Source organism: Chiloscyllium plagiosum, chromosome 4, assembly GCF_004010195.1.
Source record: "Chiloscyllium plagiosum isolate BGI_BamShark_2017 chromosome 4, ASM401019v2, whole genome shotgun sequence".
In the NCBI taxonomy this organism is placed as follows: Eukaryota; Metazoa; Chordata; class Chondrichthyes; order Orectolobiformes; family Hemiscylliidae; genus Chiloscyllium; species Chiloscyllium plagiosum.
Genome location: NC_057713.1, coordinates 40,495,556 through 40,518,923, shown reverse-complemented (window position 1 = coordinate 40,518,923; position 23,368 = coordinate 40,495,556). Strand labels below are relative to the sequence as shown.

The following is a 23,368-nucleotide window of genomic DNA, read 5'->3' as shown; positions in this document are numbered from 1 at the left end:
GAAGAACATTTAATTCCATAACTGGTGAAAGGATACATTCCAATTTCCTTTTAATTCTGAATTTTATAATTTGTTGAAAACACTGGATTTTCCTGAGCTGGCCTTTCAATTAATCTTTAATCTTAGTTTATTCACTCCTTATGTAAATCCTAAATTAGCACATGGAGATTTGCATTAGCTTTCCAGAGCTGACCCATCGTACTAATTCACCATCTATCAGTTGCTATAGGCTGATTATGTGGTTGGAATTCAAAATGTATTGCAATTGATAATTTACAGAGAAGTATTGATTGTTTTTAAGTAGACAAGATTGCTATCGAAATAAATAAAATTGGGTAAGGGGAAGAGAAGGGCGTGGAAAGCAGACATCTGTTCATTTTAACAAATTGCATCGATACTGATTGCATATAATTGGGTTTGACTGCACCTGAATATTTATTTCAAGCTTTTCCACTGTTAAAGAATTTGACATTAATTGAAGTAATGAAAGCAGCTTTTCTTCTCAGCCGGAGAATTCAAACCAATAATACTATAATATATCAAAGGGTTCCAGTAAATATTTTCCTAGGCTTTGTAGCATACATATTCAGATGCTCCTTCACTGCCAAGCTTTCCTCCGGTCTTAATTTGAATCTACCAACAGTCAGCCTTTAATCCACTATCTGTTTAATGAAGATAAATATTACAATGTTCTGGTTTTTCCCATTCTTAGCTACATTGGGACTACTTGCAGGGGTGCTGTCATGAAGTAACAAGCTCCTCAGTGGTAACCTTTATTCACTCTGAAAGTATATTCACTTCATCCTGAAATGTGGATACCTCAATGGGGAAATCTCATGGATGACAGCCACATCTGCAGCCTGTTTACCCTGCAGGGAAGCTCAATTGCATTATTTCTTCATGCTAAAGGCGAAGAGATGGCCACATCATGTCTTCTTTATCTGTACTGAATGCAGCTCAACCTAACAATGATGTTTGTTCCTAGTAACCTGAAAGCTACTTGTTACACCAAAAGAAACTAAGCTGTTTGAGTATGTCACTAAATCTATCTTCACATTCAACTTTGCAAAAATATAGAAGGTTCAACAATGAATTGGGTGTGAAATTGGAATGGCTTTGTATGATAAGCTAAGTTCTTTAGGGATGAAGATCATAATATGGTGGACATTTTGAATACATCATTTACTGCAGCCACTTGCCAACTTCTGAATACATATTATTGTGGATAACATTTGAATGCCAATTTCTGAATGATTAGACATAAATAGTTAGACAATAAGATGGGCAGCAACAAGATGATAGACAGCAGTTACTGTCTTTTAAAAATGAGTAAAACAAAAACCCTCACAGCTTAGCATTGAATTTGAGCTCAAAGCTCTAGAGGTTTTGCTCCATTCTTTACTGAAGTGAACAAAATGCAAAATGCATGTACAAACAAAATATATGATGCTATTCAGTGCATGGTCCTTTGTTGACTCTATGCTGGGACCAACAAAATTAATCCCATGGCTATCCTAACTCCCCATTTCCTGCTCCTTCATATTTTATTCAAATTTTCCTTAAAAGATTTAGTGACCACTGCCTCGGCCACTTTCTACAGTGAAGCAATTCAGTCTACAAATAAATGTCTCCTCACACCTTTCCTCATTATCTTTCTGATGACTTTTATTAAGATATGAATGGCACGGTGGTTCAATGGTTAGCACTGCTGCCTCACAGTGCCAGGGATCTGGGTTTGATTCCACCCTTGGGTGACTGGCTGTTAGAGTTTGCATATCTCCCCATGTCTGTGTGAATTTCCTCTGGGTGCTCTGGTTTCTTCCCACAGTCCAAAGATGTGCGGGTTAGGTGAATTGGCCATGCTAAATTGCCCATAGTGTTGAGCAATAGGATATGTAGAGTAATAGGATAGGGGAATGGGTCCTCCAAAGGGTAGGATACTCATTGGAGGATCGGCGTGGACTTGTTGGGCCAAATGACCTGTTTCCACACTGTAGGGGTTCTATGACACAAGGAATTGTTCTTGTCTGATTCTTGTTTCTCCAACTCTATACAGAAGGTTTTTAACAATGCTTTCATTTTCCACACCTTCCCCTAACAAACTAATTTAAAGCTTCCATAGGTATATAATGAGGAAAAATATTAGTGAAGCCAAATTTTGATCCTTTCCAATCTGAAACAGGGGATGTTATATCAGCAAATAAAGAGATAACAATGGCCTTGGGTATTATTGCTGAGACTATTAATCCAGAAACCCAGGTAATGTTCTGGAGACCTCAGTTCAAATCCTGCAATAACAAGTGGTGAAACTTGAATTCAATAAAAAAAAAATCTGGAATTAAGAATCAAATGATGACCATGAAGCCACTTCCAATTGTTGGAAAAGCCTATCTTGTTTACTATTGTCCTTTAGAAGAGGAAACTGCTGTGGATAACATGTGACTCCAGTGCCACAGCAATGTGATAGACTCTTAACTGTTCTCTGGGCAATGAGGGATGGGTAATAAATGCTGGCCTAGTCAGTGATGCTAAGATCCCATGAATGAATATAAAAAAATACATGTTTTGAGTCAGCCTTCATAAAAGAGGGCACAAATATCACCCCAAAAACGTTGGGATTGCAAGGTCTCATGAGAGGGAGATCAGGAAATGTTTTGGGGGAAATTGATGAGATTAAAGGCCGATAGATTCCCAGCACCTAATATTCTATATCCCAAAGTACTTTGGAATGTGGCCCTAGAAATAATGGATGCATTAATGGTCATCATCCAAGATGCTATAGACACTGGAACAGTTCCTATGGATTAGAGGTTAGCTAATGTAACCCCAATATTTAAAAAAAAGTGGAGAGAAAACAGGGAATAGATTGATTAGCCTGACATCCGTAGTGAGGATGATGCTGCAGTCAGTTATAGAATAGCCTCCTCTCACCCTGCCTCCTGCAAAAATGCTATCCATTATTCTCAGTTCCTCCATCTCAGCCTCATCTGCTCCCAGGAGGACCTGTTCCATCACAGAACACACCAGATGGCCTCCTTCTTTAAAGATCACAATTTCCTCTCCCACATGGTTGATGATTCCCTCCAGTGCATCTCATCCACTTCCTGCACCTTCGCCCTCAAACCCCACCCCTTCAATCACAACCAGGACAGAACACCCTGTTCCTCACCTTCCACCCACCATGTCCATATACATCGCATCATCCTAGCCATTTCCACACCTACAAATGGACCCCACCACCAGATATATATTTCCCTCCCCACCCCTCTCTGCTTTCTGTAAAGACCGTTCCCTTTGCGACTACCTTGTCAGGACAATGCCCCCAATAACTCACCCTTCCCTCCTGGCACCTTCCCCTGCCACCGCAGGAATTGCAAAACCTGCACCAAGACCTCCCCTCCTCACCTCCGTCCAAGGCCCCAAAGGAGCCTTCCACATCCGTCAAAGTTTCACCTGCACTTCCACACGTCATTTACTTATCTGTTACTCCTAATGCAGTCTCCTCTACGTTGGGGAGATAGGACGCCTATTTGCAGAGCACTTCAGAGAATATCTCCGGGACACCTGCACCAATCAATCCCATCGCTCCATGGCTGAACACTTCAACTCCCCCCCCACTCTGCCAAGGATATGCAGGTCCTGGGCCTCCTCCATCGCCACTCACTTACCACCCGACACTTGGAAGAAGAATGCCTCATCTTTTGCCTAGGGACCCTCCAGCCCCATGGCATCAATGTGGATTTCACCAATTTCCTCATTTCCCCTCCCCCCACCTTATCCCAGTTCCAACCTTCCAGCTCAGCACCACCCTCATGACCTGTCCTACCAGTCCATCTTCCTTCCCACATATCTGCACCACCCTACCCTCTGACCTATCACCTTTACCCCCACCTCCATCTACTTATCACACTCTCAGCTACCTTAACCCCAGCCCCACCCCTCTCTCATTTATCTCTCCACCCTCTAGGCTCCCTGCCTCATTCCTGATGAAGAGCTTTTGCCTCAAACATCAATTTCCCACTCCTTGGATGCTGCCTGACCTGCTGTGCTTTTCCAGCACCACACTCCTGACTCTAATCTCCATCTGCAGTCCTCACTTTTGCCTATAAAATATTTAATGTCAGAGCACTTGGAAGTCAGTGCCTGGATTGGATAGGGCTAACTTGGATTTACAAAAGGGAAATCATCCTTGACAAGTCCTTGGAATGTTTTGAGGATGAAACAGAGTTGGTGGGGGAGATGAAGTGGATGTGGTTAACTTGGACTTTCAAAAGGTTTTCCATAAAGCCCCACATAAGAGTTCAGCGTGCAAAATTAAAGCACGTGGGATTGGGGCTAGTGTACTAGCACATATAGAGAACTGGCCATCAGACAGGAAACAAAGAGTCGGACCAAATGGATCTTTTTCTGACCGGCAGGCTTTGACTAGTGGGGTACAATAGTGATCAGTGCTTGGACCCCAGCTGTTCACAATTGTGAGGAGGATGCAGAGAATCTTCAGGGTGATTTTGACAATTGAGTAATGGGGAAATACAAGGCAGATGTGGATAAATGTGTGGTTATCTCTTTGGTAGCAAAAGCAGGAAGGCAGGTTATTATCTGAACGATGATAAATTGGAAAAGGGAGGTGCAACAATACCTGGGTGACCTCAAACACTAGCTCTGTGTCCCATCATTTCTCTCTTGCTTCCTCTATGATGTCTATGTGTTAGGGCTGCTAGAGTCCTGGATGAGTTTCCATTTCTGAAAAGGGTGAAAGCTGGAAAACACTGAAAGTAAGCATGCAGATGCAAAAAACAAATAGTCTGTAAGCCTTCATGGTAAGAGGATTTGAGTGCAGAAGCAGGGATGTCTTGCTGCAATTGTACCAGTCTTTGGTGAAACCACACCTCGAGTATGGTGTGCAGTTTTGTTCTCCTTATCTGAGGAAGGATGCTGTGGTTCTTGAGGGGGTTAGCAGGACTGCCATATGACGAGAGACTAGATCAGTTAAGGCTACATCCACTGGAGGTTTGAAGAATGAGGAGGAATCTCACAAAAACCTGTAAAATTCCAATGGGATTAGACAGGGTAACTGCAGGAAAGGTATTCCCAGTGTCTGAGGAGCCAGAACCAAGGGCAACAGTCTAAGGATATGGGATCAGCCACTTAGGACTGAGATGAGGAAAAATGTCTTCACCCAGAGAATGGCGAGCCTGTACAATTCTTGGGTGCAGAAAATAGTTGAGGCCAAAACATTGAATGTTTTCAAGAATGTGTTTGGTATAGCTCTTGGGGCTAGAGGGGTTAAATGATGTGTGGAGAAAGCAGCAAGACCATACTGAGTTGGAAGAGTGGCTATGACTATATAAAATGGTGGAGCGGGTATGAAGGCCTGGATTGATTAGTCTGGCTCTTCCTTCCTATGTTCTTACATTTTGATGTTTACACTGTTACCTTTGAAGATCTCATGGATCTATACTTTCTCCCTACTTCTTGATCCGCATGCTGTATCTTGGTAACATCATTCTGAGATATGGGCTCAGGTTTCATATGTAGGCTGATGACACCTAGCTCTGTGTCCCATCATTTCTCTCTTGCTTCCTCTATGATGTCTATGCGTTAGGGCTGCTATAGTCCTGGATGAGTTTCTATTTCTGAAAAGGGTGAGAGCTGGAAAACAGGAAACTTTGAGCCAATTAACTTAATGTCTAGCATGGAAAGGTGTTACAATCAATCCTTAAATAGGTTATAGCTGTGCACCTAGTCAAATTGAAGGTAATCAGAAAGAGTCATCATGTTTTGATCAAAGGGAAATCATATTTAGTCAATTTTTAAGAATTCTTTAACTGCCATCAAAAACAGAACGCATAACATCCAGACAAAACTACAGTCCCACTGTAATATCACCTGGTCAAATTTTATCTCTAATAGTAGATTAAAGTTTTTAAATTAACGTGCTGTTGTTAGGTGCACAGGCTGGAAATAAAAAAAACTTCTTAAAATATACCAGCTTTGCAGAATTAGCAGAAATATTTTCCTGCTAGTCTCTTCCGAGTTTTTCCCCGTTGTCTTTTCACAGGTTAATGAGATATGCTTATGATATTATTCCATTTAAAAATCACAGTGTTTCTTGACATGATGCAAGCTTATGAATGCAACAGCTAAAGCTTGCCTTTGATCAGTGTACCGTCTCATCTTCTTGAGAGAATGACCCAGGGTAGCACTACAGCCAGGGCTATTGATGTTGCACCAGCTTTCTCCAACTGCGTTTATTTGGAAAATGAATTCTATCTCTTCAAATATTTGAAACCTCAGAATTGATTACTTTTTAAATTAGTTATTTTGTTTAGTCTCCAGGTTTGATAATGTGCTCTTAGTGTCAGAAAAAAAAGTATATTTTTTGTCTGGCTATTTGAGTGGAAAATCAATTTGATGGTTCAGTCACCTGTGCTCCAGCTTCTGTGAGTTAGCATCAGAGATCCTGCCGAGACTAAGAGTGGGATTAGTCTGAATAGTTTAACAAGAAGCTGTCAAGGCTCACAGCAGGCAAGCTTTAGGGCTGTTAGACCCCTTTATCCTGAGCCTTTTAAATGCCTACTTCACAAAATCTATCACTTCTCTTAGGGCTGTCTGATTGACGTTGAGAAGTATTTAAAGATACAGCTCACAAAAGAATTCAGTGTTGGCATTATACAGATCTTTGCCTACATGTCCCGTGGGACACAAAGTAGATCAAACAAGATGGAATGATTTGGTGTGAAATTTGACGAGAATAACAAAAAAAAAAGGATTGTGGTGAAGACATCAGAAGTCACAGTCCAAAATAATGAACTTTGAAATGTTCGTATTTCCCCTCCCAACTAAAGTGACATTTCCTAAAGATCTGTGTGTGATGAAAAAAAACTCAGCAACACCTTGCTGTGCTGAGTACATGATCACAATGGTTGTATTTAGCATCAAGTGACATCCTTATTCAGGCGAACATATAAAGACAATCCTAGCAATTACAAGCTGACTGGCTTAGTATCAGTTCTGAAGAAGGATCACTGGACCCGAAATGTTAACTCTGCTTTCTTTCCACTAATGCCGCCAGACCTGTTGAGTTATTCCAGCAATTTCTAATTTTGTTTCTGATTTCCAACATCAACAGTTTAGACTTAATATCAGTACTGGAATCCATAACTATGGAAAAAAAAGTCAAACAACATTTGGAGGGATTTAAATTAGTTAAGAAGAATCAATGAAGTTTTGTAAAGGGCAGATCATACTTGACTAATCTAATAGAAAGTTTTGTTGAAGTAACCAGGGAAAGTTGATATTGGGAATATGATGGATATTGTCTGTGCTGATTTTAAGGAAATGTTTAACAAAGTGCCACATAAAAGGTTGGTTAGCAGAACTGATGCTCATGGAATAGTAAGGGTAATATTTGACCTCAGAATGACGGAAATGTTTAAGTGCAGAAGGAGGACATTTGACCCATCATGTCTGCACCAACTCTTCAAAAGTATATCATTACCTAGTGCCAGTCTCCTGTTTATTCCCAATACCTTTGCACATTATTTCTGTCCAAAATATCATGCTGTGCCACCTTGAATCTGTCAATTTAACCTGCGCCTCCACCATATTTTCAGGCAATGCATTCCATGCCCTAACTACTTGCTGTGTGATAAAGATTTTTCTCAATCACACTTGCTTCTTTCACTTTAAATCTATGCCCTCTCAATGAGTGGGTACAGGTTCTCTCTACCCACTTCATTCAGTCCCTCATGATTTTGAAAACCTCTGTCAGATCTCCACTTAGCCACTTTTTCTCCAAAGAGAACAGTTCCATTAGAAAAAGTGCTACATCCTGCCTATATTCAATATTCCTGCTGAAGTCAAACAACAGACCTATACAAGTTCAATATCACCTCTTTGCTCTTGTACTTTATGCTTTTATTTACAAACCGAAAGGTACTGTATGCTTTATTGAATGTTCTCTCCACCTGTCTTACCAACTTCAAAGACCTATAGATATATACCATGTCCCTCTGCTTCTGCACCCTTTTTGGACTTCTACCTCTTAGTTTAAATTGCCTTTCACTGTTCTTCCTGACAAAATCCATCACCTCGCACTCCTCTGCCACCTATTTGCCAACTCCACCAACTTGTCAATATCCTTTAGTAAGAAAAAAATCCATTTATTGACAGAAAGCAGTGAGTGGCAATAAATGGTTGTGTTTTGGACTGCAAGGTGGAAAGAATGGTATTCTCTAAGATCAGTGCGAGCATTACTATATATAAATAACTTGGTTCTCGGGATATGGCATGAAGTATCAAAATTTGTGGATGCTGCCACACTTAGCGGTAGTGAACATAATATGAATCACCTGCAACAGTTCAAAGAAAACTAGCAGATTGGACAGACATGTAATGGATGGAATTTAAGCCAGAGAGGTGTGAAGAAATGTATTTTGGCAGACAGAATACTGGAGAGACAACGTAGACCTAATGTCACAGTTTTAAGCATAATGCAGGTATACAGGAACCTAGGGTGCATATGCATTGATCTTTAAGGATAGCACAACATATTGAGAGACTGGTAAACAAAATGGAATCTTGGGCTTCTAAAACAGTGATATTGAGTACAAAAACAGGCAAGTTATCTTGAACCTTTATAAAGTTCTGGTTAGACCACAACTAGAATGTTGCAACCAATTCTGGTCCACACAATTTAGGAAAGGTGAGAATTTTGTTGAGAGGGTTTGGATGAGTTTTCCGGAATGGTTCCAGGGATTTCTTTTTTAGTTTCAAGGTTAGTTTGGAATGGTTGGAGTAAAGGAGATGTAAAAGAGATTTAATAAAGGTGTTCAAGGCTTAGATAAAGTGGACAGAAGAAACATCTTTCCTATTGTCTGGTGCTAGAAGGATTTTCAGATACAGGTTTAAGATTTTGAGGAATGGACAGCATGAAGAAGAACATTTTTATGTTGCAAATAGTAAGGATCTGGAACTCTCTGGCACTGAGGGTGGTGGAAGAGGAGTCAGGCATTAATCTTAAAAGGAAGTTGGATGGCTGCTTGAAGGAAATAAACTTGCAGGGCTGTGGTACTGAGTGAGGGACGGAGACTGATTGGATTGCTCTGTGGAGAGTCAGCATGAACTCAATGGGCCAAATTACCTCTTTCTATGCTGTAAATGGTCCTATGATTCTAAATCATAGCAGTTCCCATATCACACTGTCTTGAAGATAATTATGAGAGGGTATAAGAATATTAGAACAAGGCAACCGGAGTAGAAGGTAGACCAAGAGGTTCCTCAAGCCTACTCCACCATTCAGCATGACTATGGCTTCTATCTCAACTCCACTTCCCTTTTCACTTTGGGTATCACTTGATTCCCAAAAAGACCAAAATCTGTCTGTCTTAGTTTTGAAAACTGTCAATGACGGAACAAAGCACAATCCTCTGGTACGCAGAATTCCAAAAATTCATTATCTTTCGAGTGAAGAAATTGTCTTCATCTCAGTTCTAAATGATCAACTATTTGTCTTGAGGCCCTTAAGCAGAAATTGGTCTCTTTCTTCTATACAAAATTGAAAAAGAAATGATTGGCATCTAGAAACCATGGAGTGAATCTCTTGACGCCAGTACCCAAATAAGAAGCAATGTGGAGTAACTTACACAGTGCAACAACAGCAACTCAACATTGTTCAAAGTAGGTATTGATCTCAAAATGCTCTTTTGCTTTCAATCATCTAAATATTTCTATTTCATACTATTTTAAGAGTTTAAAATAAATATCACCGAGTATAATTTCTTCCTCTGTAAAACGGACTGGGATTTATTACCTACAAATTTCTTTTCTCGCGGTTATGCATGAGCTGACGGTTAGACCTGAGGCAAAATTTGCAATTTTTAGTCCCTGCTGAGACAAAGGCTTTCACAGTGGTTCCAGAGCCCCTTGGGATCTGCCATAAACTTTGCTGTGGCTCTTTGACTCAGGCACAGCATCAGCATCCCACCTCTAACATTACCAACAAATTAGGAGTGTGGGATTCTGTCAAAGGAAAGATTTCTGATTCAAGGGACCCCAGCAAGGTCACAAATACAATTGGACAGTAAGAATATAAAGAGGGAAGGCGTTCTTGGCCAATCTCTCCCTTTTGTAGTCGGTCCTACTGTGGGATCTGTGGCACAGCATTGAGGTGTTTGTTCAGCCTCTCAAACTAAGCAAGCTTAAATTGTAGAAGCCGAAGAAGTTAACAGCAGGAATCTGGTCCCTCCAACCTTAAGTCAGTCCACCAGAGAAATTGAGGATGTCAAGAGGCTGGGGAAGGTGGGTAGTATTGTTCTTCCAGGTGTCAAACATCATACTCTGACTTGTCCAGCTTTCTCTGGCATAGTATTGTGAATGACAAGATACCTCACAGCTCCATCCAATCCTTATTGTCCAGGTATCATTTCTAAATTAACAGCCAATACTCCCACTCACACTGTCCTATTGTTCTTCTGTGCCCACATCTGTCAGTCACTCTCCACCAATGTTATCCTTTTCTCCTCTTTTCATCAGCCATTTTTGATACATAGCCTTCTGCCTCAGTTCCTTCAGGAGAAGAGAGCACATAATTTTGGGAGAGAGGAAGATACATCATGGGGCTGTGAGGAAGGCTTTTTTGTGAATGAGAAGCACCTTGACAGCTTCTTCCAGTGTGCGGTCACCTGGTCAAGGAAGTCTTATTCCGGGTGGCTGCAGATGTCAGCCATGAAATCTTGACCATTCAGCCAGTTTTTTCTCATTGTCATATCATGGTATAGTGTAGGCTGTACATCCTATATACATGAATGGTATCAATGCCATTGGAATCAGTAAACTTCAATAGCATTCAAATGATTAAGTGAATAGGCAAACCAGCATCTTTTGCAAGCTACTGCTGTTCTTGGAAGTCTAGATGTTTACTTTGTCACAAAGCTACAATGATTATCATTGGTGGAAATTATGGAGATTTATTTACCAGGGCTGGATATATCCTAAATAGATTTTGCAAAAAAAATTTGTAAACTATACTTCAAAAATGAGTTCTCAATGCACTAGCAACAGCATAATTATTAAAAACTTCACTCAATCAGACCAAGTCCTACATGTTCAACATATTTTTCACACAATACCAATTGCTTCCCTTGCATGTCATGCAAAGAAAGTATATGCATCTTTTTTGGTTTTGCTATATCCTCACAGAATAAAGATCTCAAAATGTTTCATGAGTGCACTTTCCCTTTAATTTCGTCCTGAAATATTGACATCGGCAAGTGTCTGTGTATTCTTACTACATATAAAAATTACCCAAATATTGATCAATAAATGCTTTAGCCGTGATCTTTTCATTGAAAGCAGAGATTAATAGGTTGTTTGATCTAGTGTTCACACAGTGGTCTCAGTTTTTCTCACCATGCTCACACTGTTAGGATAAATCAGAGAGAGAAATAATTTGGGAAAACACACCTGCTGTCCTTGCTGAGACTGGATCTCAAAAGCAATCTCTTGGTTCCAGCAGAATATGACCAGACATGGGTGAAACAATTACTAAAATGAAGTCAAATGCATGGAAGCACACACAACAATATGAAGGTTTCATTATAGCTGGAATATTTGTGTTTTTGCCTTAGTTCCTTTGACTGCAGATTACAAAAACACAAATTTGACTTATTTTAGTTTGAAGGGATTATAATTCTTATGGCCCCTGTGAACTTCATACGCTGCATTGAGCAATTTAGTAATAATCTGCTCCCAAGTTACTTCAACCAATCTCATAGTGTCATTATTTTCTTGATTCCCAAGGAGAAGATTTAAAAAAGCAGCAGTGCTTGTGACCTGAAGGTGCAAAAGCAATCATAAAATTAACGTTAACATTAAAGTTAACATAGAAAAGCTTAATATAGTTGAAAAATGAAAGAAGAGCAATTGTTCTACTGTTGAGGCTAGATGTAACTGTGGCATTGTTTTTAAGTTGATAACTTACCTGTTTTACAACCAGATCTAACTTTTCCTGTTACATTTGTTCCCACACAGTTCAGAATTCCAGCTTTCAACCTTCCTATTTGCGGTTAGTGCAATAATCAACAGTACTATTTCAAACTTTTTGCATCATTACATTGCACCCTGCAGGAAGCTCCCTGCAGTGTTTTTGAAAACAGATGAGTTTCTGTAAATTCAGTTGCAACAATACAATGGGTCTTATTATTTGGTCTGCAAATATTTTCTTGGATCCAATGTTTCATCCTCCATCTTCCCCACTAGAACCTGAACTTTGATCTGGGTTAGACTAGGGTAATGTAAAGTCTTCACACTCTCTGCTGGCAATTGGAGTTCAGGGGTGAGTTTGGAATCATATTAGTCCATTTCTTAACAGATCTTACACAACCTCCACAAATTTCAACATTCATTGACGATGAAATCAATTTGTATTTACACATTAAAGTTTCAGTGTGCCAAGCTGTAGTAGAGAAGCTGTGAAATTATCAAAATTATGGCCAAAAATATATTTTGAGATTTTAAAGCAGTGGGAGAATGTAATCTGGCAGAAGTGTTTAAGACAATAGTTCTGGAAATTAGGACCACGAGGACCTACCAGTGATGAAGTGCACAGAAGGGCAATATCCAGAAAAAACAAGTTGGATGATAAAAGGGCTTGGTTTGGAACAAAATACAAATTGTGGAAGTTGACTGGTATGTGCTGAGTTTGTGAATGAAGATGATTATCATGAATTTAATGCTTTGGGTACAATAAATCAATGAATGTTAACACAAACAGGGGTCACGGTAAAGTAAGAGATATGTTGAGTTGAATGTGGACAACACAGTTTTCAATTCAGTTGTGTAGGGCAGGTTCAGATGACTAATGGAAATGGTTCTGGTGAAGGCAAACCAGGAGATGACCAAAGCATTGGCTAATTAGTGGATAAGGTGAGGCAAGCAATTTCACAAGAATCAGAGTATATAGAGGATGTTGTGTTGAAAGCTCAGCGATAACTGAAATGGAACATTTCATACTGTTACAGGATCCATAACAAATACATTATTGTAGCAACATTCAGGGAACTTTACTATGCTTTCAGTCAGAACAACCCTTAATGTAGTTGCTTTAAGCTAATACTTGGTGCAAAAGTTTGTAAACAATGGGCAGAATTTTCTTTTTTTAGTCTGAATGTGGAGGTAGGCCTAATAGTGGGAAGGACTTCCATTTGGGGCTGGGTGATTTTTCTTGGGTAATTATGCTCTCCTCAGGTCAGTATATATGCAAATGCCGTAAACATCACATTTTATAGACAGGAAGTTCTGAAGCCTGTTGTGACCTTCCAGGCACCGTTTAAAATGCACCTGCACAGGACGTCTCTCTGCAACCCAGGAGTATAACTCAATCTCTGTTCATCATGCCCACCTATCTCTGAAAATGTCAGAGGCTAGGCAAAAAGCTCTACTACTCATTAGTGATACCCCCCCACCCCCCCCCCGGAGGTTCTCCTGAAGGCTTTTCAGGTCAGAAGGGAAGTCATTTTCCCTGTGGATAACAAAATGAACCCAATTTCAATTGCAACCTGGACCAAGGTGCTGTAAAGCTTGATCGAACCTAGCTCTGTGCTGCAGGAAGCGAATAACCTGTTGTACTCTACCAGGGTAGGCACCAATGGTTCACACTCCTATGAGTGAGAGTTAATATTGTAAGGTTTTCACTACAGACCTTTGTCCCACAGGAGGTTGGCTTCTAGGCAACTCTATCAGATGCTTCACATGCAATCAATGTTACACCCATTGGCATCAAAGTGATATTGTCTCTCAAAATCTGCCAGGGGTTCACATTCAAAACGGAAATAATCTACAATGCACAATAGCTCAGGTTAGGTCACTGAGCTTTCATCACAATTTGAACATATGCTCTGATATTGTATCACCATAGGTTTGTATGAGACAAGCTAGAAAAGATGGCCTTTTGAGTTGCGCCCTCTTTTGAGTTCAGTTCTGTCAGACTATCCCAGTCAGATATGCTGCTCTCAGCCAGTGTGGGCATCTCACCTCAGCAAGCTTGTTGGCCCAGTCAGAGTTCACCACTAACACTGCTGGGATTTAATAAGAACAAGCCAGACAACATGTGACTGAGACTTCTCATCAGCAAGATCTGGTCAATGTGAAGAGGTTTCACCCCAACACGAAGAATTTGCTCAAAGGAATTAAGAATTATGAAGGAGCCAAGTAACTTGATTGAAGCAGTTGAAGGCTTGCAATCGATGTTGAAGTGAGTGGATTTCCTAAGAGTCTGGAATCAGAAGAGAGTATTAGGAGGTTGGGATAGTGTGACCGAAGTAGTGAAGTACAAGCCACAGAGGACTTTCAAAACAAAATCAGAATGTATCTGTTTCATTGTCAGAAAACCTTTGCATTTATTTCTGTTGTTTAAAATATTTTAATTTACTGTCACCAGAGGAAAGAACATAGAAGTGTGACTGAATATGTGTACCACTGAAATGTTGAAGTGTCTAAACTAAGCATGGTGTGTGCCCTCTGTAATTTTGTTGAAGTTATTCCTCCACTGTAATCCCACAATGAAGCTAACGTCACTTAAAAAATATAGTCCTAGATCATTACATTTTAAATATAATTGCGATTCTTTGTCATTTTGACAACAAAATTATGGTAATAAAAACTAGGCGAGACCGCTGCTTAATTGAATCACTATTATTGGGACTGAAGTTGAGCATGCTAGTTTTACTTCCCAGAAGCAATACTAGCTTCTGAAAGAATATTTTTGGTTCGGTGCCTGAAGGGTTAAAATCTTGGTAGGTTTAACCCAGTGCTACAGAAAGCCACTATTCCCTATTATAAGCTATGTGGGGGTTACAGTACTGGTCGTTCAACACTGTCATTTTTCAAAGCTGTCATCACGCTGTCTGTCTAGGGAGGAGATGAAAACTAAGGAGGTTGGAATCTGGAGGAGAGGTCTGCCCTCTCCCAGCACTAGATACCTCTTGAGTAACATGTGACAGGAAACCTAGTAACAAGCAAGAGGCTCATCGCTTATGGATAATTAAAAGCATGACACTGACAGCAGCTGCAGGTTGTTGTAAGTGTTTCTGCAGGATCTCCAATAAAAGAGATTTTAAATTTGGAAATGGTTCAGACGTCTTCTGTGGAGGGAAATGACCTTCATTTTATAAGACAACTTAATTTCCATAATGTGATATTCTACATTCTCTTATTTAAAGCTCTTTATTTATGGATGTATTTCAGTTTTGTACTAAAGGTAGTAATAATCTGAAAATTACTGTTTGATTTCCATAATAAATAATAGTGATATTAAATTCAGAAAGGGTTTTAGTAATTTTTTAAAATTTCCATTCTTAATTATATGCAAACTTGAGCACAAAGTAAAGGCTGCTTTAATTATTGAAAATGGTAACTGGTCTGAAATATCACCATAATAGTTTTTCATAGATTTAAATCAAAATTTTAACACACAAGAAAGGTCAATTGTCCTGACCAGTCTCTGTTAATGTTTAATCTCACTCATGAGGAGAAACCTGAATCCTACGTATCTTGTCCATTACTCTTTTTTTTCTCAAATCATCTACCAAACCTATTTTTAAACCTTCATGCGGTCTTTGCTTTAATTATTAACAGTGCATTCTGTGGCCTCAGACATTCTGTGTAAAAAAAAAAGTCCTTTCTGACATAAATCTCATCTCTTATATTTTGTCAGAAATCTAAGCCTCCTTTGTTTGAGAACTTTCAATCATTAAAGAAATAATCTATCACTATTTGCACTCATAATGCTCCAACATGTTGGAAACCTCATCACCTCTTAACCTTCTCACCTCCAGTGAAAAAAACTCTAACTTCTGAAGTTCTCTTGATAATTATAAGCCCCCGTCCACAATATCACCCTAGCAAAACAATGATGCTGTTTTCCACAGTTTTTGTATCCTTTCTTTAGTGGGATTGCATCTTCTAGAAAAATAGCAAAGTGTTTGTAATTGTGTTTATAATATTAAGATACTCTGTTTTTAGCTTGAAATGTACTTTATATTTTTCTCGTTGTTTGAATATCACATTTAAAACAAATGTGTTGATAATATCATTAGATGAATTGTTGTGGAGAAGATTACTACTCAATGACATGAGTGTGGTCTGCATCCTGTAATATATCTTTCTGATAGATTGGTAGTTATGGAGCATGAAATAAAGCTAATGCTACTCGATCTCTGTCTAAACATCTGTTTGTGAGGTGCTAAATTACCATTAATGAAACCAATAGGAGAACATCTGGATAAATAATGAACACTGCCATACTTCTTGCTGTAAATTTTACTATGTAAACTGGCTACATAGGCAGATGTGCTGTTAGTTTACAGAGCTAGTTTGACAAAATTGAAAAGCAAGTATTAACTTGTTAGGACTGAATAGAGGGATCCATGATAGGAAAATGAGTACTGCTTGGCTACATGGAGGATAACCATAGTAACAATTTCAACTACCTTAAACACACCAAGGAATGGAAGCCGTAGCTTGTGGATTATACTATCTTCAGGTTGCATTGGCAGCCAAGATTGATGAGATGCAGGAAGAGTACTGAATCAAATGCTGCTTACTTTCCTAAAATTAGCACCTTCAATCCAATCAAATCCATATTTGAAGACCCACATTTTCATTCTTGAATCAAAAGCAAATACTTTTGGGAAAAGCAAAAAGGAAACTTCTTTCCTGCATTCAGGTGAGCAGATCCGATACTTGTCCCTTCATACGTATCATAACATCAAGAATCAGGAGTATTAGGAACTATTATCTTCTTATGTAGCTAAGTCTCAAGTTCTGTGCAATAATTTCTCCTATGAAGTACCTTGGAACATTTCACTGTATTAAAGGTGCTATATAATTGTTGGGTTTTGCTGTAGTTATTTAAACCATTTAGAGATTCATATTGTTCACACATTTAGGCGAACATTATATTAAAGAATTTATTACTGGTAACTGATGGCTTTTTCTCCATCTCATGCAACCTTCCACTCTGAAAGAACATGAATTAATTCGCAATTGAAATGACAGGTTCGTAATATAGAGAGTAGTGGAGACTATGTCTCTGGTGCAATTAACTTAATGCATACTGTAATTCCTTCAAATCTTTTCTGATATCCTTACACAGCTCCTGACTGCATAAAGCTTTGCCAAATAATTCAACATTTAGCTCACAAATCCAATTTTTGTCTATCATTATTGTTTCTTGAAAAAAACCTCAGTTTTTATACAAAAAGGTTTCTGTGAATATATCACTCATTTGCATAATTTGCAAGGTTTAATTTTCAAATTTAAGTTGCCAGTTGGCGCATTTATATAATCATCTTGGGAGCTAAGAAAAATGGTATTCATTGTATTTTGTATTACTCGCATGACCCCTAAAGGACTTGACCAAAGTACTGTGAATGCTGGAAAACTGAATCAAAACAGTAAATGCTGCAAATCATCAGCTATCAGGTCTTCCATCATCTAGGGTGATGGAGACAGAATTAATATTCTTCAAAACCATAGTACTTTATCATTTAGAGTTTACTGCTGTTCTCCTTCATTCTTTAGAAATAATATATAATACAAAACATGAAGGGCGTTTCAAATTGTATGGGATTTTTCTTCTCATTCAGTTCCCTTTCTCTGAGAACTCTGAGTTTATAAGGTCAGTGAATATGATCACCATGACAGAGGGCTGTTTCCTTGTATTGGTGAATAGGCTAGCAATGTCAAATATGCACATAGACACTGAAACACATAAGAAGAGAAATTACTGAAGAAACTCAGCAAATCTGGTAGCATCTGTGGAAAGAAAACAGAGTTAATGATTTGAGTCCAGTGAGCCTTCTTCAGAATGGTGGAAACTGCATTGTTATCAATCTGCAAGGCCTGTATGATCTTCACCATTGTGGCAGAATCTTGATCACGTAAATGGAAAACTCACATAAAACTAGTTGTAACAACTTACCAAACTATTTGGCCAGTTTGTGTTGTGCATATCTGGTCATAGATAAGATAGGGCATGAAGTAACATCACATTTGTGAGCCTTGGGCAACGTATACCATAAGCAGACATTGTGAACTGGCCACAATATGAACCAACCAAATGGGTTGACAAGTTGCAACAACCATTTGTGTCAGTGTATTGTGTATTCACACATGTAAATTATTGCTTCAAAGTTTGCTCCATTGGTGATCAAAATCCGCATAGTAATGAAGTCTACTGAATGCTGTGAATAAAATTGTTATTGACAAGCAATGCATGTTCTTTATTAATGACAATCGTTTGGCTGTAATGTGGTTGCTGTAGCTTAAATAATAATTTTTAAAATTAAATTAACAATATACTGGAAATAGAATTCTCCTCTTACCAACTCCAAATTATACCTTTCTTCACTTTGATGTATGGGGATACGTATGATGGCTTACGTATATCCAATACTCGTATTTGTGAACACGCTCCCCCTTACAGGGATATAATTTTAAGGATCTGACATAGAGATGTTTCCAGTGCTTATGAATGGCTACTATATATTATCCTGAATTGTGTTCTGATTTGCATACAGATTGACTTGAGAATGGACTCAAGAACGCAACCCCTTCTCAACCCTGGGATTGCCTATTAAATGTTAGCAGGATTTCTTGTGGTCTTAGTTATCATTTTGTGAGGTAAATCCACATTAACTTTTAAAGAAGGAAAATAGAGAACATAACACTTTCTGTCAACCGTTAAGGGAAAGTTACCCTCAAAAAAAAGTGTTCATAAGTTTGTCCAAAGCTTTCCAGCAATTCTGTAGATAAGTATGAACCCCAGCCAGAAATAGTTAATATATAGTCAGCATGGCTTTGTGTGTGGGAGGTCATGTCTCATGAACTTGATTGAGTTTTTTGAAGAAGCATCAAAGAAGTTTGATGAGGGCAGAGCAGTAGATGTGATCTATATAGACTTCAGTAAGGCATTCGAGAGGATTCCTCATTGGAGACTGGTTAGCAAGGTTAGATCTCTTGGGATACAGGAAAAACTAGCCATTTGGATACAGAACTGGCTCAAAGGTAGAAGACAGAAGGTGGTGGTGGAGGGTTGCTTTTCAGATTGGAGGCCTGTGACCAGTGGTGTACCACAAAGATCAGTGCTGGGTCCACTGCTTTTCATCATTGATATAAATAATGTAAATGTGAACATAGGAGATATAGTTAATAGGTTTGCAGATATCTCCAAAATTGGAGGTACTGGACAGCAAAGAAGGTTACCTCAGATTATAATGGAATCTTAATCAGATGTGCCAATGGGCTGAGGAGTGGCAGATGGAGTTTAATTTAGATAAATGTGAGGTGCTTCATTTTGGTAAAGCAAATCAGAGTAGGACTTCCACACTTCATGGTAAGGTGCTAGGGAGTGTTGCTGAACAAAGACACCTTGGAGTGCAGGTTCATAGCTCCTTGAAAATAGAGTCGCAGTTAGATAGGATAGTGAAGAAGACATTTGGTATGCTGTCCTTTATTGGTCAAAGCACTGAGTATAGGGGTTAAGATGTCATGTTGCAGCTGTACAGAGTATTGGTGAGACAACTTTTGGAATATTGCATGCAATTCTTGAAAGTGTTCAGAAAAGATTTACAAGGATGTTGTCAGGTTCGGAGGATTTGAGCTATAAAGGCAGGCTGTATGGGCTGAGGCTGTTTTCCCTGGAGCGTTGAAAGGCTGAGGGGTGACATTATAGAAGTTTATAAAATCAAGCAGGGCATGGATAGGTTAAACAGACAACCTCTTTTCCCTGGAGTGGGGGAGTCCAGAAGTAGAGGGCATAGGTTCAGGGTGAGAAGGGGAAGATATGAAAGGGATCTAAGGGGTAACTTTTATCACAAGAGGGTGGTGCGTGCACGAAATAAGCTGCCAGAGGAAATAGTGGAGGCTAGTACAATTACAGCATTTAAAAGGCATCTGGATAGGTCAATGAATAGGAAGGGTTTAGAGGGATATGGGCCGACTGTTGGCAAATGGGACTAGATCAGCTTAGGATAACTGGTCAGCATGGACGAGTTGGACTGAGGGGTCTGTTTCCATGCTGTCTTTTGCTATGACTCTATGACTGTGTGTATATATATATAAACACAAGAATGTTTACCTCTGCACAATATTGTAGCAAATAGAGCATATTGTTTTGATAAGAAATCTCTGGAAAATGCAGCGAGTTTTAATTTTCATTCCTAGTTTTGACTTTATCATATAATAGAAATCATTTATAGTTTTAGTTCCTTTCATTTTCCCTTTATTTCCTAATATAATAGTGTATTGTTTTGGTAGGAGTTTATTATGGGACTGTATTATTCTGAGTTGTTGGACTATATTATTCTGGGTTGTTCAGTCTTTGACACTAGCTGTTTGCCTCCTGCTGCCTTGGCAGAAGTTAACAAAGTTTTGCCTGCCAGACCCTGGCTCATTCAAATTTTGTAGTATGCAGTACGTCTAATCTCTTTAACAAACCTATCAATCAAGAACTAGCTCTGACTGAAATGAGTGGGGTGCACTACATTGGAGTATCTATCATAGCTTCACAATACCCTTCATTTCTCTCAGTTCTTTGAAGTGTGCCATGGTGTGCAGGAAGGTGCCAAGAGGAGCCAGATAGATGGTTTCAAGGGCAGAGTTTCCTTGTGTGAGTCCCAGGCGAATGCTCCTGCTTCTCTTAGCACAAAAAATAAAGTTTTTTTTCCTGAAAAGTTATAAAACATAAATTTTTGGGAGGTGTTTCAGGTCCTGAGTCCTTTTCCCTTTGGGTTGACCTGATGCTGCCTTTACTGAGGTTTCTCATTAAAATGTCTGTCAAAATGATTTCATCGGAGCCAGATCTGCAATTTTAAAGGAAGACCCAATAGCGACTGACAGATGGTCCTCTCAAATGCTTAGAAGGATATGTTAAAATTGAAATCCATGGATTTGGTGCAAGATAATGATGGGGCATTGGCAATTCAGCTGGCTATCTACCAATTGAGCAGATATATGCATTCTTTCTTGTGTCAAAGTTCGAAGTGTGCAATCCAATAATTGTTGTAGTGTTAGTTAGCCAAACTCATATAGATAATAATGGGGAAATAGCCATGTACTGCTGCTGGTGCCAGCAGCATGGAAGTGCAAAATTACAAAAATGTTGGCAAGATAGCCTCCTACAATTCAGATCCAGCCTGCACAATCAATCTTCGTTGCAAGCATGCTTGTGTTATCCACAAGTCTGAAGGATGCAAAACAGGCTGATAATGAAATGGAGTCTGCCATTTTATACAAAGCAGTTGTAACGTGCATCTAAGTAATTTGCGCGAAATGTCAACTTAATTGCATTTTGTTCTGTAGACATTGGTTGTGGTTTTTCAAGGTTGATCATCTTAGTGCAAGGACATCACTGTAGGACTTTCTCACAGTAGGATCCTCGATCCAACCACCATCAGCTCTCTCCATCGGAAGGCCAGAGGAGAGGCTCTTTGTTGATGATTGCACAATAGTCAGTGACATTCTAGACTCCACAGATTTTGTAGCAGTCCATGTCCATATCCAATAAAACCTATCCAAGCTTGAGGTGATAAGTATCAAGTAACATTCAATCCATGCAAGTGACAGACAATGATCATTCCTGGCATAGAAGAATCTAATCATCTCCCGACCACATTCAATTGCAATACAATAACTTACTTTCTCAGAATCAACTTCCTGAGAGTTTCCATAGTATTGAAACATGAGTAAAATATGTTATCATTTTAGAATTAGATTGTTTAAAAAAAGACAGATTTATTGATTGCGGTAGTGCTCTGAATGGTTATTTTTCATTGAAAGGTCAGAAAGTCATTCCAAGACAGTCACCTAAATACACCAGTTTCAAGAAGACATATGACTGAAAACAGAACCCCTTGAGTGTTAATGGAATAAGATGTTTATATTTGTGCATTTATGACAGGCAGTGTAAACACATTAAGCCATAAGCTTTGCTTTGACTTCAGAGCAGCGAACTCAGAGTTCAGTGGAGAAGAGTCAAGAACTAAGTTCAGGAGCAACATTTAGTTTCTGTCCTAGCAGAGATTGTTTGAAAATAGAACATTTCTCTCCTAAAAGATTTTAATTTGATTCAGTTCAGTTTGGAGGAAAACAGTCATTGCAGCAGAAATATTTTGCCTGGTTTGGAGCAATCACTGTTTTGTAATTAAATAATCTATTATTCTGTTATGTTTTCCAATAGCATTAAGTTATTCCAATTCTTTCTTTTGTCATATTTATCTATAGTGCATGAATAAAATAGCTTCAAGAGTGGTAGTTTGACCAATTGAATTGCACCTGGAACGCAATGCCTGGCCCTTGCCTTTAAAATAAGAAAAAGTTAGGATCTATCCGACCTCCTTAATATATCTTGAGGGGGTTTGGCCTTGTCCAAAACAGTGACCAACCACCACAGTAACTAACTTATAACAAATAAAGGTCTGATCTATCATGCCAGGTTTCATTCTGACTTGTTCATTAAGACCATTAGCTGGGATCATAACACCATTGACCAGAACCTTAACAGTACCAACAATAAAACTGCTGTGACTATAAAAACAGACTAGAGACTGGGAAGTCTGTGGTGAGTAACTCATCCCTTGATCCCCCAAAACCTGGATATCAATTACAAGGCTCAAATTAGGGGTAGAATAGAATCTTTTCTAGTTGCTTGAGTGAAGTGCAACTCTAACAACACACAATAAAATAGGCACCAACCAAGACAAAAGAGCGCACTTTGTTGGCATTCCATCTAAACGGTGCACTACAGGAACTTGCTAAGATTCCTTTGACAACTTTTGCTGAATCCACAACTACTATCGCAAAGAACAAGTTTAGCAGACAACAGAGAAACATCCATCTGCAAATTCTCTGCCAAGTCACACACCATCCTGACTTGCAACTATGTTACCCTTTCCTTTACTATTGCTTTATTAAAATCATCCAATTCCCGTTCTAACAACATTGTGAGTATATCGACACCAAATGGAAGAAGTTGGCTCACCACCAGCCTTTCAAGTGCAATTAGAAATGTGCAATACCTACCAGTAATACTGAAACCTGAAGAATACATTTTTTTTGACAAATGTAGAGTTTCAAAAGCAAACTGGTGATCTCACTGAAATATACCTGATTCTGGGAGTTTTGATTGGATGGTCACCGAAAGGCTCTTTTTCCTGTCTACATTAATGATCTAGATGAAGGAACTGAGGATATTCTGGCTAGGTTTGCAGACAACACAAAGATAGGTAGAGGGACAGGTCGCATTGAGGAGGCGGGGAGGCTGCAGAAGGATTTGGATAGGTTGGGAGAGTGGGCAAAGTAGTGTCAG

At 39.0% G+C, this 23,368-nt stretch overlaps 1 protein-coding gene across 1 annotated transcript in view; it reads left to right on the top strand.

The window, feature by feature from the left end:
• The window catches only part of si:dkey-22o22.2 (neural-cadherin), a 246,362-nt gene that overhangs the window by 72,439 nt on the left and 150,555 nt on the right, over positions 1-23,368 (top strand). The window lies entirely within an intron of this gene.